This window comes from Hyla sarda, chromosome 2, assembly GCF_029499605.1.
Source record: "Hyla sarda isolate aHylSar1 chromosome 2, aHylSar1.hap1, whole genome shotgun sequence".
Lineage (NCBI taxonomy): Eukaryota > Metazoa > Chordata > Amphibia > Anura > Hylidae > Hyla > Hyla sarda.
Genome location: NC_079190.1, coordinates 176,611,866 through 176,629,640, shown reverse-complemented (window position 1 = coordinate 176,629,640; position 17,775 = coordinate 176,611,866). Strand labels below are relative to the sequence as shown.

At 41.5% G+C, this 17,775-nt stretch overlaps 1 long non-coding RNA gene across 3 annotated transcripts in view; it reads right to left on the bottom strand.

The window, feature by feature from the left end:
- The window catches only part of LOC130355534 (uncharacterized), a 128,128-nt gene that overhangs the window by 26,795 nt on the left and 83,558 nt on the right, over positions 1-17,775 (bottom strand). Inside the window, exon 1 of one of the 3 annotated variants that reach the window (XR_008888566.1) lies at positions 981-1,314. The exons of the other annotated variants lie outside the window; for them this stretch is intronic. This is a non-coding gene — a long non-coding RNA (uncharacterized LOC130355534). Of the gene's footprint in view, positions 1-980; positions 1,315-17,775 lie in introns of those variants that run through there. 3 annotated transcript variants of the gene reach the window in all.

The following is a 17,775-nucleotide window of genomic DNA, read 5'->3' as shown; positions in this document are numbered from 1 at the left end:
AAAAGAAACTCATAGAATAGAGTACACAATTTTTTTTTGTGTTTCCCTTATTGTAATGACTACAGTAAAACATATACAATGGCAGTGTACCCAACACCCTTTAACCTTCCTAGCATACAGTTTATATTTTTGACTTACTTCTGCCAAACCTCTTTTTGTCAAACTGTTATTTACCATTTATCCTCTAAATACCTTTTTTCTATCTTGGTGATTGATAACCCACACATGAACTGTGACTGTATAGTTCCAATATGACAATACATTGGCCACACCAGGAGCATTATTTATCATCATGTTCATGCATTCTATATCTCCAGGTATTCGATCTTTGCATTTGTGTCATGATATCAGTTATAATCAGTTAGAGGGGTTTACACAAAAGTAAGACTTTAAGGACATGTTTCAAAACACTGATATGTCATAATAAGTCATATATGATCATAAACATTTGACACATCTGATGAGTTTTAAGAAATCTTTTACTTTAACTATACAAAAGACATTCTGGTTTTCTCTTTCTCTTAATTTACTTTCCACAAGTTTGTTGCACCAAAAAAGATCCATGTTGCTAACAAATATGGCGCATTTAACCATGCCCCTTTTTTATACGCTTTTCAAAACTGTCTAGTCAACTGCAAATACATAATACATTTCGCACCATCCATCTACTCCACTTTTCTAGTGCAATTTTCAGAACTCTCATGCATCTTGCTTAGAAATTTTCCATTATCATATTTTTTTGCATTATTTTGGAAAATTTGTTACATATAAGGGCTGCACTGAATGTTTTTGATTCCACTAGATTGGACAAGGTGATTAAGTTATACAGATAAGCAGAGAGACACTGAGCACTGACGTTGTGTGTAGTGTAGGGGGTAAAAAGTAGACAGGTTCCCCTCCTCCTAGAACACAAGTTGCACTTGGTTGAGGTAACTGATGGAGCTCCCAGTGAGATAGTGGAGGGATACTGAGATACTTACAGTCTGTTCTTCAGTGAATGGAATGGATAATGACCCCAAGTTCCCAAGGTTTGTTGCTGTCTGGTGAGCAGAAGCTTGGATTTGTGTGGTCCAAGCCTTTCCCAGCTTGTCTCATTCTGTCACTGGGATCACGGGCTCCCTCGGCTCGTTTGCACCTGCGTCGCTTTTGGCTCCTTCAGGAATTCGCTGAAGCTTGTAATCAGCTTTGTGAAGCTATTGAGTGCACGGCTGAGTGAAACTTGCAAAGCTCATACAGAACCTGCCCCGTGAATAGGAGTCAGCATGGGGCTGCTCTCCAAGCCTCTGGCCTGCCAAATTCCAGCAGAGACCCTTACAATCACTCCAAACAAAGCTGCACTGCTTCCCCACACTAAGAAAAGTTAGAAAAGAAAAGCTAAAATACCAATCCCTGAGGTTAGCAGTTGGTTCCCATATTAATGGTCAACCAGCATTGCTCATGCAAACACCATAGCGGTTAACTCAGTGTTGGGATCAAACATAATTAAGTGTCTATGCAAAGAGTGATCTGGGAGAAAAAGGGTTACTGACATCCCATTGTAACGTATGTATAACTATAATGTCTTTAATCCCATCAGAAATGACATAATTCAGTGTGGGTGATAGAACAAAGAATTCCTTCTGATAAGATAAATGGTCAAAACTCCAGAAGTAAGATTAGAATGATTTCATAAGCTTTGTTGGATACAATTCAGCTTCATTTAAAGTCCTTTCTATAAATTTATGGTTGAATCCTAGATTTAGTATTCGCCAGTATCAGTATTTCCCCTCAAGGACTTATTACCATTGATCCATTTAATGCTGTTATTTATTTAACATCATTTAATTGTACTGAAGTACTGAGTAGTTTGCAAAGAGAGGCATTGTTTACCAGTGTTGCAAAGCCGACTGTTAACCAGTGATTCTCTGTAGCAAGTTATATAAATGCAAATGTTTTTCTGTACGTTGAGCTAAAATACATAAAAGCCATAGCAGGATGGCAATCTAGATTGTGTATTTTTCATTTGTGTCAATATTACCTTTTCCAAATATTCTCAGTGACAAGTCGCACGGATATGCAGTAATTCAGAAATTAGTGAATTTTCATACGTGGTGGGGTGCTGGATTAAGAGGCTGGGAGAGTGTGAAACAAGTCAACGTGTAATTGTATGATAAGGCTCTCACGAGGTATTTATTGGCCAAGTTGCTATTTCTACTCCTTTCTAATCTCGTTTAGCACATTCATTCTGTGCAATCTGTCTCCATAATCTTCTGTGACAGAATGGCAGCCAATAGAAGCATTGCATGTTTGGAGAGCAGAGGAAATATGCAGAGACGTGATAAACCGATGCTAATTATCCATATTTAGGACACCAAGTGCAGAAGATCAAGGTTTACAAATAACAAACCAGAGCCAATGATGATGGCTTCCTAGTGTGGGATATATTGGAGGGGACAAGATAAGGGTTTCACATGCAGAAGAGATTTATTGGTCAAAGGGGTTTACCTCCCACTTTCCCACTGTTATTCTGCAGTAAATTTATTTAGGCTAAATTCACCAGAACATCACTCTTTTATTTGGCAATATGCCACGGCTTGCCCTGCTTTTGTGCAGGTTCAATAAAAGTCCTTGTAATATAGAGCCGTTTGATAAGATACAAATAATTGTGGTAATAGGCAATTTCTTTTAAATTGCTCAGATAATCAGATGTAAGTCGAAGGATCAGCCCAAAGGTGAAAGCACCTTATGTCAGCCGGGGCATTCGGATGCCATTTGTAACCAGTTAAAATAGTTCCCAATTAAAAATACACATGCCGAAGACAAACTGCAGACATATGTTTCTGTAAGTGAAAGAAGAATTGGACATATAGTGGCTTCCTTCATTTTTAGTGACATTTTATTCAGTCATTTTTAGACAGTTAAATCTACATTTCAGTAAAAGCTGTTAATATGCATCAAGGGCTGTCTTGTGCCTTGTATTACACATTAATAGACAAGGTAGAGTGAAGATAGTTGCTTCCTTTCAAGCATTGCCACAGTAAACATATAACCCTCTAAACTGAGTTTTTCTGAAAATTCATCTAATTATAGTTCTGGGATTTTTTTTTTATAAACTCTGGGTTCAAATCTTAAATATTCATAGACATAAGCCAAGAATTCAGAGTTACTCTAAACCCTTTTCAGATCACTCATAATTATGATACTATTTACTTAAAGAACAATATATGTTGGGAAAGTAGAGGATGTGCAGAACCTATTGTATATGGTACCGTGCAGCACAAGGGATTTGTCGTGAAAATCACCAGCTCAATATCTAATAGATAGATCTGCTATGGCTTTTCTGTATAAACATATTGTCAGATTTAACTTATGTTAGTAATGGCAGTGGGGAAAAGGGTGTGAAAAAGTACTGTCAGATTGTTCGTTACTGAAAGTGCAAAAGTTTTACTCTCTTCCCCTTGGAGGCGGAAGCAGTGCAGGAGCACAAGATGTCGTCAGTCACCTATACATACTAGCAGGGATGGTGTTAGGGTGGGGCAACCCGGGCAGTTGCCCAGGGCCCCCATCCAAAAGGGGGCCCCTGAAAATCTTTAGGGCGTTACTAACAATACGGCATTTTGTGCAAAATTGTGGCATTTTTGCTGTGGTTTGCTCAAAATTGCAGCAAAAATGCTGTGATTTTACTGTGATTTTGCGCAAAATGCAGTACTGATAATGTTAGTATAGCCCTAAATCTGACCGGGCTGCAGACAGCCCATAGATAGCACTAATAGACTTACTATGGACCTTCTAGTACCTGCAATGAATTCTATAGGCTAGGACTCCTGATGATGTCATCGCAGGTCTTGGAAGATCCATAGTAAGCCTGAGTTGTATGTGTATGGGCTCTGTGCAATGACTAAAAAAGAAGGTAATAAGGTAATAGGGGAAAGTATAGGGGGGTATTAAATATTCAATTGGAGCACATATATTGTTGTTAACAGTGTGGAACCACTGACAGCCCTGGTCGCGTTTACAGGGGTTTAAACAGTTCTCACCAGCGGAGAATGGGTTAAAACAATGGCTAATGCCGGGCACCGCCAATCAGGCCAATGACCGGAATTAACGTTTTAGACGCCGCAATCAAAGTTGATTGCAGCATCTAAAGCGAAAGTAAAGGAATCCCGGCAGCTCAGCAGAGCTGATCGGGACTATTGTGACAAAATCTCAATGTCCTGATCAGCTGAGAGGACGACGGGAGGGTCCTCACCTGCCTCTCTGTCGGCCGATCGGCAATCTACTACCCCATGCCTACTCAGCAGGCTAGAGCAGCAGAGCGCTGAGAACACTGATCAATGCTATGCTATGGCATAGCATTGATCAGTATATCCAATAAGAAGACTTCATGTTGTAGCCCCCTCTGGTGGGCTAAAAAAAAGTGTAAAAAAAAAGATAATAAAAGTTAATTATCCCCTTCCCTATTAAAAGTTTAAATCACCCCTTTTCTCATTTTTTAAATAAAATAATGCAATAAAGAATAAAAATAATCATATGTGGTATCACCGCGTGCGTAAATGTCTGGCCTATTAAAATATAAGGTTAGCTACACCACACAGTGAATGGCATATACGTAAAAAAATACTAAAGTCACAAATTGTGCATTTTTGGTCACTTCATATACCATAAAAATAATCACAAAGTCCCATCAAAACCAAAATGATACCGTTAAAAACTACAGATGATGGCGCAAAAAATTAGCCCTCATATAGCCCTGTATGTGAAAAATAAAAAAGTTATAGGGGTCAGAATGCCAATTTTAAACATAATAATTTTGGTACATTGGTAGTTTATAATTTTAAAGTTAAGCAGATTTGTAAATTACGTCTATTAAAACATCTTAATCCTTCCAGTACTTATTAGCTGCTGAATACTACAGCGGAAATTCTTTTTGAAACACAGAACTGTCTGCTGACATCATGAGCACAGTGGTCTCTGCTAACATCTCTGTCCATTTTAGGAACTGTCCAGAACAGCATATATTTGCTATGGGGATTTTCTCCTACTCTGGACAGTTCCTAAAATGGCCACAGATGTCAGCAGAGAGCACTGTGCTCATGATGTCAGCAGACAGCTCTGTGTTTCAAAAAGAATTTCCGCTGTAGTATTCAGCAGCTAATAAGTACTGGAAGGATTAAGATGTTTTAATAGACGTAATTTACAAATCTGCTTAACTTTCTGGCACCAGTTGATAAAAAAAAAAAAAACGTTTTTCACCGGAGTACCCCTTTAAATGATCTTTATTAAGTTTTTTTTCACTTTTTTTTACAGTGTTATAGCTCCCATAGGGGGCTATAACATTGCACACACTGATCTTTTACATTGATCAATGGTTTCTCATAGGAAACCATTGATCAATGATTCTGCAGCTTGATTGCTCATGCCTGGTTCTAAGGCACTGAGCAGTCATTCGGTGATCGGACACCAGGAGGCAGGTAAGATGACCCTCCTCGTGTCCTACAGCTGTTTGGGATGCAGCAATTTGGTCGCAGCGATCCCAAACAGACCCTTGAGCTAATCGGCAGCAGTTTAGTTTCACTTTAGACTCGGCAATCAACTTTGAACCCCGCGTCTAAAGGGTTAATAGCGCGCGGCACCACGATCAGTGCCGTGCGCTATTAGCCACGGGTCCCGGCCGTTGCTAGGTGCCGGGCCCAACTCGATATGACGCATGGCCACACCGTGGCCCCTGCCTTAAAGTAAGGTCGAGGACTCATGACGTACCGGGACGTCCTTGGTCCTTAAGGGGTTAAAATCGCCCTATTCTGACCCATATAACTTCCTAATTTTCCCATATACAGGGCTGCATAAAGGTCATTGTTTTTGCTCTGTGATCTGTAGTACAGTACGGAGCATGAAGGTGGGCATTATAACACAGTAAGGGGCACAAAAGGGGCATTTGTACAGTGTGGGACATTATGACGAAAACTATTATTGTTTAAAGAATAAAATGAGCGCTATTACTGACAGGCAGCACTGAATCGATCATTGTTATAGTTAGGGATGAGTGAATCAAATCTGACAAATGCGAATTCGTTATGAATTTCAGGAAAAATTTGATTCGTAAACGAATGCGAATTCCGCTGCAAATCACTTCATTAATCTCTATTTAATGTGGTCCAGGCTCCAGGGCATCTAAAATGGCGCATGTGAGGACACGGGGAAGGACTCCTAGGGAGGTGGGAAGGCAAGGCGGGAAGGCAGGATGACCCTGAATCACAAGCAGCATGCAGCCTATCAGCAGCCAGCCACCCCTGTGATGTCACAGCCCTATATAATCGGCAGCCATCTTGCAGCCAGTCACATCAGTGTTCTATTACAGAGAGAGAGGGACAGACAGCAGTGTGCGTTGCAAAAAAAGCATTTTTACAGCAGCATTTCACCTCCCAGTAACATCAGCGTTCTATTACAGAGAAGGACAGACAGCAGTGTGTGTTGCACAGAAAAGCTTTTTTACAGCAGCGATTCACCTCCAGACCAAATCCAGCCTGGAAGCACTGATAGGGAAGGGAGTGAGACTGAGAGAGAAGGTGCAATTTTGGGTGTAGTGCACAGCGACTGTGTGCTGCAGCACTGATGTGTACAACAACTGAAAACATAATAGTAGCCAGCAAGTTAGGGTGAGCAGAGCACTAAAAGCGTATTGTCCTGTATTAAGTGTAACCTGTGCGTACATTTAAGTGGTGTACGACTTAGTTCCTGTTAACGTCTTAAGGGCCTAGATACTGTGAAAGGCTAGCCAAAGGCTGGTGTTGTACACAAATACTGTTTTAAGCGTTCTGGAGTGCATTGTCCTCCCCTCATAAGTGCATACCACATACGTATATCTAAGTGGTGTACCATTTTGTTCTGGTTAAAGTCTTAAGGTCCTAGATACTCTGAAAGGCCAGCCAAAAGTACACACCTGCTGGTGTTGTAGACAAATACTGTTTTAAGTGTACTGGAGCACATTGTCCTCCCCTCATAAGTGTATACCACATACGTACATCTAAGTGGTGTACCATTTTGTTCTTGTTACATCTAAGTGGTGTACCATTTTGTTCCCAGCCATCTCCAGGCTGTCTTATTCTGCAACTATATGGTCTCCTCATGCTTCTGCCACCTCCATGCTGTGTCATTCAGCCACTATGTGGTCTCCTCATGCTGCCGCCAACTCCAGGCTTTGTCATTCAGCCACTATATGGTCTCCTCATGCTGCCGCCAATTAAAGGCTGTGTCACTGTACCGCCATATGGTCTCCTCATGTTGCCACCACCTCCACGCTGTTTCATTCAGGCACTGTATGGTCTCCTCATGCTGCCAACACCTCCACGCTGTGTCATTCAGCCACTATATGGTCTCTTCATACTGATGCCACCTCAAGGCTCTGTCATTGTGCTGATCTGTGACAGTGATTCTAATAGTAATGCCTGTAATCTGCATGTCATACTGAATAACAGTATTATTTCACTAACCCAGCACACACCCTATGCATGTTAGGACAAGGCAAAGTATTCTACAAGAAATCATCTGCTGCTTATACTAGTCAGTAGACGGTATAATAACCAACAGTTCATACCATTCTTAATACTCTGACAGAGTGCAATTTATATATTTTTTTTTTTTGGTGCTGCACTGTTGTGTCCTGTAGAAAAAAGAAAAAATATTTTCAGCTCACCACTCTGCAGTGCTGGAAGATCAGAAGTCCTGTAACGTGCGGAGAGCAGGGCAGGCAAACAGCGGGCCGGGTCCCGGAATGGAATGGACAAGAAAAGGGCAAGAAAGCACGGGCCTTCAGCTGCTCCACTTACGAAGTGAAAAAATGTATAAAACTTGACTTTTAATCCATTAGGTTAAAAACATGGGATATCCATGGACATACGATATCCCATGTTTTTAACCTAATGGATTAAAAGTCAAGTTTTATACATTTTTTCACTTCGTAAGTGGAGCAGCTGGAGGCCCGTACTTTCTTGCCCTTTTCTTGTCCACTGTTGTGTCCTGCTGCTGTGTAAAAAATATATTTTTTCAGCGGACTGTAGTGCATTTTTCTGCCCTGATACGTGCATACCACGTATGAGGGCAAGTCCAGGCAAAAGTAATCACTGGCTGGTGTTTTACGAAAATACTTTTTTCAAGTGTACGGTAGCGCATTTTTTTGCCCTCATACGTGCATACCACATAGCTACATCTCAATAGTGTACCATTTTTACCTGTTAATCTATCAAGGGCCTACATACTGTGAAAGTCCAAGCAATAGTACTCACCGGCTGGTGTTGTACAAAAATACAGTTTTTTGGCGTATTGTAGCGCATTTTTCGGCCCTCATCAATGCATACCGCATACGTAAATTTAAGTAGTGTACAATTTTGTACCTGTTAATCTGTTAAGGGCCTACATACTGTGAAAATCCAAGCAAAAGTAATCACCAGCTAGTGTTTTACGAAAATACGTTTTCCAAGTATACAGTAGCACATTTTTTTTTGCCCTCATACGTGCATACCACATACCTACATCTAAGTAGTGCACTTTTTTATACCTTTTAATCTGTAACAAGCCTACATACAGTGAAAGGCCAGGGAAAACTAATCACTGGCTGTTGTTTCATGAAAATACGTTTTCCAAGTGTACTTTAGCTCATTTTTTTGCCCTCATACGTGCAAACCAAATACCTACATCTAAGTAGTGCACTTTTTTTATACCTGTTAATCTATAACAAGCCTACATACAGTGAAAGGTCAGGGAAAACTAATCACTGGCTGTTGTTTTATGAAAAAAAGTTTTCCAAGTGTATTGTAGCGCATTTTTATGCCGTCATACGTGCATACCACATACCTACATCTAAGTAGTGTACCATATTGTACCTGTTAATCTGTCAAGGGCCTACATACTGTGAAAGTCCAAGCAAAAATACTCACCAGCTGGTGTTTTAAAAAAAATACTGAGTTTTTAGGCGTTTTGTAGCGCATTTTTCTGCCCTCATCAGTGCATACCGCATACGTACATCTAAGTAGTGTACCATTTTGTACTTGTTAATCTGTAAAGGGCCTAGATACTGTGAAAGGACAGCCAATAGTACACACCTGCTGCTGTTCTAGACAAATACTGTTTTAAGTGTAGTGAAGCGTATTGTACTCCCCTCATATACGTAATAAGTATGTCAGGAAGAGTATTGCCAGAACGTGGACAGAGGAGTGGCAGAGGCCTAAATTCATCAGGCGCAGGCAGAGGTCGCAGCAGAGTAAGGGTGTGTGGCATCCGGGATCGCAGCGAGAGGTCTGATCTCCCGGTGTCAGCTAGCAGTCGTGTCGCGACCAGCAACCCAGGAGCCGTGATTGATCGGTTCACTCGGTCATCCACTTCATCTCAAGTGACATCCGACACCCCCAGTCAACAGTCGGTGGGTTCCTCACACTCAACCCTCAGTTGGCATGGACCTCATGCTGCTGCTGCCACCTACAAAATCTGTCATTGTGCTGCTCTATGGTCTCCTCATGCTAATGCTACCACCTCCACGCTCTGTCATTGTGCCACCATACAGTCTCCTCATGCTGATGCTACAGCCTCCAGGCTCTGTCATTGTGCTGCCATATGGTCTCCTCACGCTGATGCTACCACCTCAAGGCACTGTGATTGTGCCGCCATATGTTCTCCTTTTGCTGATGCTGCCACCTCCAGGCTCTCCAATTGTGCTGCTTTATGGTCTTCTCATGCTGATGCTGCCACCTCCAGGCTCTATAATTGTGCTGCTCTATGGTGTATTCATGCTGCTGCTACCACCTCCAGGCTCTCTCATTGTGCTGCCATGGAAACTGCAAAGCATAATTAAGGTGCTGGTCCCCAGTTTCAGAAATTCCTTGCATTAGGGTCCCTTTCAGGACTCCTAATGCCACCTCCATGCAGTGCCATTCATCCACTATATGGTATCCTCATGCTTCAGCCACCTCCAGGCTGGGCCATTCAGACACTATATGGACTCCTTATGCTTTCCCCGCCTCCAGGCTGTGTCATTCAGACAATATATTGTTTTTTGATGCTGCTGGGACTGTCTTGAATACCACCTTCAATTTTTTATGGTAGCAATAGCAAACATGGATGCTCAATAAAGATTTCAACATTGATATTTCAATGTTAGGGGTTGTGAAGCCCTCTTATGTACACATCCAGGCTGTGTGTTTCAGGAACTACTTGGCTTACTGATGCTGTATGGCTTGTGCCTAAATTTTTGGGATGTTAGCACTAGCACTGTTCTATACAGATTTCAATATTCACCTTTTAATGTTAGGGGTTATTAAGCCCTCTTGTGTACTTCTGCTGCTGCCTGATCTAGGCTGTGTGTTTCAGCAACTAAATGGTTTAGAGATGCTACTGGGCCTGTGCCTAAAATTTTTTGATGTTAGCACTAGCTAACATATATCTTCTATACAGATTTCAACATTAACATAATGTTAGGGTTGGGAAGCCCTCTTGTAAACTCATGCTGATGCCTGCTCCAGGCTGTGTGTTTCAACTACTTGGCTTAGTGATGCTGCTGGGCTTGGGCCTTACATTTTTGGATGTTAGCACTAGCTTACATACATGCTTAGTTGGGATTTCAACATTGATCTTTCAATCTTAGGGGTTATGAAACCCTCTTGTACACTCTTGCTGCTGACTGCTCCTGTCTGTGTCATTCAGCAACTACATGGTTTAGTGATGCTGCTGGGCCTAGGATATTACCTATATATGTTTATGGTAGCACTAAGCACCATACATCTTCAATGGAAATTTCAAAATTCATCTCTTATTCTGAGAGATTGTGAGGCCCTAATGTCTCCTTATCTGCCGCGAAACTCCCGGCTGTGCCATTCAGACAATATATGGTCTCCTCATGCTTCAGCTACCTCCAGGCTGTGTCATTCAGCCACTATATGGTCTCCATATATTGACTGTGTATTGTAGGAAACCTGTGGCTATCCTTGAGTTACTCTCCCAGCATTATTGCCATGTTGATACCAGACCAGTAATAAAAGGAATATTGCCAAGGACTAGTAGAAACAGGGAATTGTGGATACTGACCACTGGCTGTTGGAATTGACTGACTATCCCAGGTGGTAGATTTAACATTTTGAAGTTCCTCAGTTCCAGTAGACTTTAAGTCGATCATTCTTTGTTGTGGTTCTTCAGTTGCAGAATTAAGTTGTATCGTGTTTTCCTGTTTCTCCGATGAGCTAATGTCACTGGAACACACAATACTCATATTGTCATCTAATGAAGGATCCTTTTCTTCAGAGAACGTATCTATCATTTTATTGTTTTGAATGTCATGACAATTTTTGTGAAGCTCTGGAGTCTCCTCATGCCTCAGCCAACTCCAGGCTGTGCCATTCAGACACTATATGGTCTCCTCCTACTGATGCCACCTCCAGGCTCTGTCATTTTGCTGACATGTGACATGGGACTCCTTGTTAGATTAGGTCCTTTGTGCCCACACGCTGGGGCCCGGGCCACTAAAACTTGGGAGTTAAAAGTTCCATTTCAAAATCCTCAATTTCAATTTCAAAATCTTAGATTTCTATTTAAAATTCTTGCATTTCAATGGTCTCATCATGCTTCAGCCACCTTCAGGCTGTACCATTCAGACACTACATGGGCTCCTTATGCTTTCCCCACCTCCAGGCTGTGTCATTCAGCCAATATATCATTTTCTGATGCTACTGGGACTGGGATATGAACTCCAAATATGTTCTGGTAGCACTAGCTAATATAAATGCTTAATTGAGATTTCAAGCTTGATCTTTCATTGTAAGGGGTTATGAAATCCTCTTGGGTACTGCTGTTGCCTGCTCCTGACTGCTCCTGTGTCTTTCAGGAATTACTTGGCTTACTGATGCTTGTGGGCTTGGGCCTTAAATTTTTGGATGTTTAGCACTAGCTAAATACATGCTTAATGGAATTTTCAACATTGATCTTTCAATGTAAGGGGTTTGGAAACTCTCTGGTGTACTGTTGTTGCCTGCTCCTGACTGTGTTTAAGGAACTACTTGGCTTACTGATGCTGCTGGGCTTGGACCTTAAATTTTGGTAGCACTAGCTAACATGTATCTTCAATAGAGATTTCAACATTCACCTTTTAATGTTAGGGGTTGTGAATCCCTCTTGTGTACTCATGCTGCTGCCTGCTTCTGTATGTGTCATATAGCAACTACATGGTTTAGTGATGCTGCTGAGCCTAGGACATTACCTATATATGTTTATGGTAGCACTGGGTACCATACATCTTCAATTGAAATTTCAAAATTCATCTTTTATTATAAGAGATTGTGAGGCCCTATTGTCGCCTCATCTACCGCCAACTCCAGGCGGTGCCATTCCGACACTATATGGTCTCCTCATGCTTCAGCCAACTCCAGGCTGTGCCATTTAGGCAATATATGGTTTACTGATGCTGCTGGGACCGAGTCTGGGAATAAAAATGTTGTTATGGTAGTACTAGCTACCCATAATCTTCGGTTTAAATTTCAGAATTCATCTTGTAATCTTAGGGATTCTGAAGGCCTAGTGTCTACTCATGCTGCTGCCAACTCCTGGATGTGCCATTCAGACAATATATGGTCTCCTCATGCTGCCAACGCCTCCACGCTGTGTCATTCAGCCACTATGTGGTCTCCTCATACTGATGCCACCTCCAGGCACTGTCATTGTGCTGCTCTGCGACAGTAATTCTAAAAGCGATGCTGGTAATCTGCATATTATTCTGAGTAACAGTATTATTTCACTACCCTAGCAAACTCCATATGCATGTTAGAACACAGCAAAGTATTCTACACCCCTACTGAGGCTCTCTGTAGGCAGGAAATAGTAATTTTTAATATAGATTCGCCGCAAATAAATTTGGATCAAAAACATTTTTTCCAAAAAATTCGGCAAATCGGCCGAATCGAATTGTTCAAAAAATTCGCTCATCTCTACCGAGCACAATAGGAGCATAAAAAGTCTGGCCACACTACTCCATTAAAGTAACAATGTTATTTGTCAGACATTTATCCATATGTCTGGCCCCCACAGCGCTTCTATAATCATATGCCTTCGCAGTGCTATGAATGACAAGTATTCTATCAGCAGTGCATTGCGCCGGCCGTCTTCCTGGCCAGATGCGCTGCTGTTAGAATACTTTTCATTCATAGCGCTGCCGGGAGCTTATGATAGCGTTGCGGTGGGGGGGGGAGAGGGGGTATAGATATATATATACACATGCGCTGTGGGGGACAATATTTATATCTGCGCGGGAGCTGTACCTATATAAATGCGCTGAGGGGGGCAGGATATATAGAAGCTCTGCAGGAGGCAGACATATACAACTCCCCCCCCCCCCCCCCAGCACCACAGAGATTCTATATATCTTTCCCCACTGCATCACTTCTATTTGAAAACCCTGCAGGGAGCCCTGAATGGCTCCTCAGTATCGGCCATTCAGGGCTCCCTGCGGGGAATTTCAAAATGACAGTAAAATACATCATATATCGCAGGGGAGTGGAGCATGCAGCCTGCTCCCCTGTTTAATAACTTCTAATCATATCGGGTCTCAGAAGTGAGGACCCGTGCAATCAATCCCTCAGCCCTTGTACTACAACCCTCACCATGGAACAGAGTCTGTTACATGATGGGGGTTGTAGTACAAAAACTATTGTCGTCTCCCCAGCCACCGGCAGACTCCCAAAGCTGGGGAATTGCTACTCCCATCATGGAAACAAGGACTGCAGGAGTATGCTGATGTCACTTCTTCTGAGCATGCTCAGAAGTAATAATGGATATTATAAACCAGGTGCAAACAGATGACAGAAAGGCTCATCCGTTTGCCATAGACTTTAATGTAAAAAATAACGGCCATTAATTTACCCGTTTCTTGTGACAGAAGAAAAATTAGTGCATGTGCCATTTTTTCTTCCATCACAAATAACGTCCGTTATTCATGACGGACTATTACGGATCATAACGGATAATCAAAAAATCGCATAGACTTTAATGGAATTTTGTAAAGGTCATTTAACATCCATTTTTAAGGCTTTTCTAACGGAAGTTTATGACGGATCTTTTAACGGAGCAACTTTATCGTGTGAAAGGGGCATGAAATGCATGAAATGCATAAACTCCTAGAAAAGTAGCCTTCTAGACATCTTGAAATTAGTGTGTTTTTTTACACATGGAACAGGCCGTGGGGATGCTACAGGTATCTGTCAGCATCCCGTCATGTGCTGATGTATACAGCAGACCTCATTCATTTCAATGGCCTATACTATGTCACCCAGTTATTACAATTGGTCAGCTTCCTGCTAGTAAATGCTAATTCAGTTCATTCAGTCCATTCAGTTCATAGAAATAAATAGTGCCCCACCAGCACACTACAGTTTTCGTCTGCATATCATTTTTTGATGGAATTCCAATGGATACTGCAGAAACGCAGTTTACACAGCCCTAACATGTCTTTTTTTTTTTGTGCACATTATCAGCGTTTTTTTCATGCTGTTTTTGTCATTTTCCATTTAAGTCAATAAGAGATGAAGATTACACATTTTTAGGTATGTTTTTTTTTTTCAAGTTTTTTTCAGGTTTTTTGCTCCAAGAGTGATATATGTCAGTATCTTGTCAAAAAGGTATGCTGAAATATACCATAGTATACTGAGAGTAGATCCTTTCAGTTTATTAGTCAAATCGAATGAACTGCTAGCTGTTTTGGCCATTTACACATTTTATTGTTGAGCTTTGAGACCTACAAAATAAAGGTATACATGCAGGAAATGGCCTGAATATAGTCACTAGTTAACTACATTTAGGCCATTAACCTGAATAGGCACACCACCAGTACTCCAAGGGATACATTAGCTTGTAGGATGCTGACATATATTATTAACAAACTGGGTAAATACAGTGTGAATCCAGCCTTACACAGTTGCTCACATGAGTACAATAGGATGCAAAATATACAGTATGGGGGGAGAAAGTGACGGCGGCATGAGCTAGGCCGCGCGCTCCGGAGCTCCGCCCTCTGACCCCCCGGGTCCTGGGACGTGGCTATGCACGCCGGAATGCTCTGCAGGTAGCCGATAGAGCCGACGGAGATTGGTCGTCTACCCGGTTCCTTATCTGAACTTACCGTGGGTTCCGGGAATGCGATGGCTGGATCGTTTGGAGCTCTGGAGGAAGGAGGTGAAGGGGATTGTGGGGGAGCGGCGCGTCCCTGCCGGGAGCAGCGGTGGTGTCTCTTCCTGGTCATTTTGGAGGGGGGGGAGCATGGGGGTTGCTGCTTGCGGTAACCCCCCCCCCCAAGGCCAAGGGATTAATTTGTGGAGGGGACGGGGAAGGGGAGAGAGAGGTGTGGGACCTCCTGGCCAATGGTCAACGGGAGGGGTATCTCTTAGATTATGTCAACTCTTAAATTGTTAGTTTGGAATGTGTGGGGAATGTCAGATAAGATAAAGAAGTGTGCTATATTCGATTCTATCCAGAGACACCTCCCCACGATAATTTGCTTAGTCGAAATACATAGATCAAGTGAAGAAAATATTTTACGGAGAAGATGGGCTAAGGAAGAATTCCATTCTCAATTATCTACATACTCCTCTGGGGTTTCATTATTTATCCATAGGAAAGTACCATTAGAAACAAAAAAACGTCAAGATCGATAGATATGGTAGATATATATTTCTTTATGGGATGTGGGAAAATATGCTTATTATTCTGGCCTTTGTCTATATCCCTCCACCCTTTAGGTTAGATGTACTAAAAGAATTAGTGACTTACAGTGAGAGTAAACAACATTCAGCTCTGTGGATAACTGGAGATATGAATAATGTAATGGATCCCAGCTGTGATAGATACAAGTTAGGCAAAATGGTCAGTGGAAAGGATACTGCATTGTCTAGATACTGCAGAGAGATGAGCTGGGTGGATGGGTGGCGCAAGCTTAATTCTGGGGTAAGGCAATACTCATGTTTTAGTACCTCGTATAATACCGCCTCTCGAATAGATCTATGTCTTTGTGATAAGAATGCTATGACCTGGACTAGCAGGATTTTATATAAGCCTAAATCCATCTTTGATCATTGACAAGTGGTGGTTGAGATTGGTGGAGGCGAGAGAAATGGAAGGAAATTGGAATTCCGTCTCAACGCCCACTGGGTAAGGTTGGTAGGAGACCACGACTGGTTTGTGGGGGAGTTAAAATCATTCTGGGAGATTAATCAAAACTCAGCAAGCCCACAGATTATATGGGATGCCATGAAGGCATATCTGAGGGGTTTATATATAGGGCGGATTGGGAAACAAAGAAAAGAGTATGTCCAGGAGGAAACAAAGTTAAGTAATAGAGTGGCCTTATTAGAAGCTGAGATAAAGGGGAATAATAGGGAACTTAAGACAGCTCAGGAGGGGAACTTAAGACAGCCCAGGAGGAGTATACGGAATATCTCTTTAAAAAAGCACAGAATAAACTGTTATTTATGGGACAAATCAACTTTTTTGAAAAAGGCAAATCTAATAAGGTATTAGCAAATTTACTTAAGAACCGAGGAGATAACAGTGGCAGTGTAGCCCTTAAGAGGGAGGACGGTAAAGTCACTATAGATAGAGACGAGATTGCCCGAATGACCAACTCCTTTTTCTCTAGCCTATATATATCTAACAATATAAACAGAGGGGAAGTAGTGAAATTTCTAAAAGGGATAAATATTCCAGGTATAACAATAGAGCTGAGGGACTCGCTGGAGGTCCAATTAAAGTACAGATATTTTGCGGCGCCGCGTGATGGGGGAGGAATGGTGCTGCCCAATTTCCTTATCTATTACCTGGCAACGCAATTAGTTAGAATTATAAATTGGAAAGAATGCGAATATTTGAATATGGTGGTGAAGGGGAAAAAAAGATAATGTATATGAGGTGTTGGAACTAGAGGATTACGTGGAGGATCAATGGAATAATAGTATTTTGATGACTAAATTAAAAAAAGTGTGGAATAAGTAAAAAAAAAATGCTGCACATAGATCACAATATGGAATTCATGCCTTTATGGGGGAACAAAAACTTAAGGAACTTGTGCATTGTCAGTCAAGCTTCTGGGACAGTAAGGGTATAACAAAGATGGATCATATGTTTGATAAAGGGCAATTACTTTCATTTAATTATCTAAAAATGTTGAACGGTGTAGAAGATAGAGATTGGTTGTATTATTGGCAGATTAGGCACGCAGTGTATAACACAGTAGATATGGAGGTCTACTATTCACAGAGTCATAAGGTAATAGAGGCAATGACAAAAATAGAATACCTGAAGAGAAATGGGATATCTATTATATATAAAAGTCTGAACATCACAATAGGAATAGAGGGAGTGGATAGGATAAAGAAAAAGTGGTCTGACACGGTGGGGCATATATCAGAGGAAAGTTGGGAAACTATAACTCAGAATATTGGTAAGGTATCTTGTAGTATGGAACATAAAATTGTACAATTTAAGATAGTTCACATGGTTCACTATTCCGCACTCCACTTATATAGGATGGGGGTGAGAGAATCAGCACAATGTGTGAAGTGTGGGGGGGGAAGAAGCGGATTATATTCATAGCCTATGGCTATGTAGTAAAATCTCTGGATTCTGGGAATTTGTAATTTGTGAGATCGAGAATAAAATCCCAGGGGAGGTGCCTGATACAATAGAATTTAATATACTTGGCGCTATAGAAAATATGGGTAAATATGAGTATGTATTACATAGGGCCCTTTTCTTTGCACGACTGGTGATTTTAAG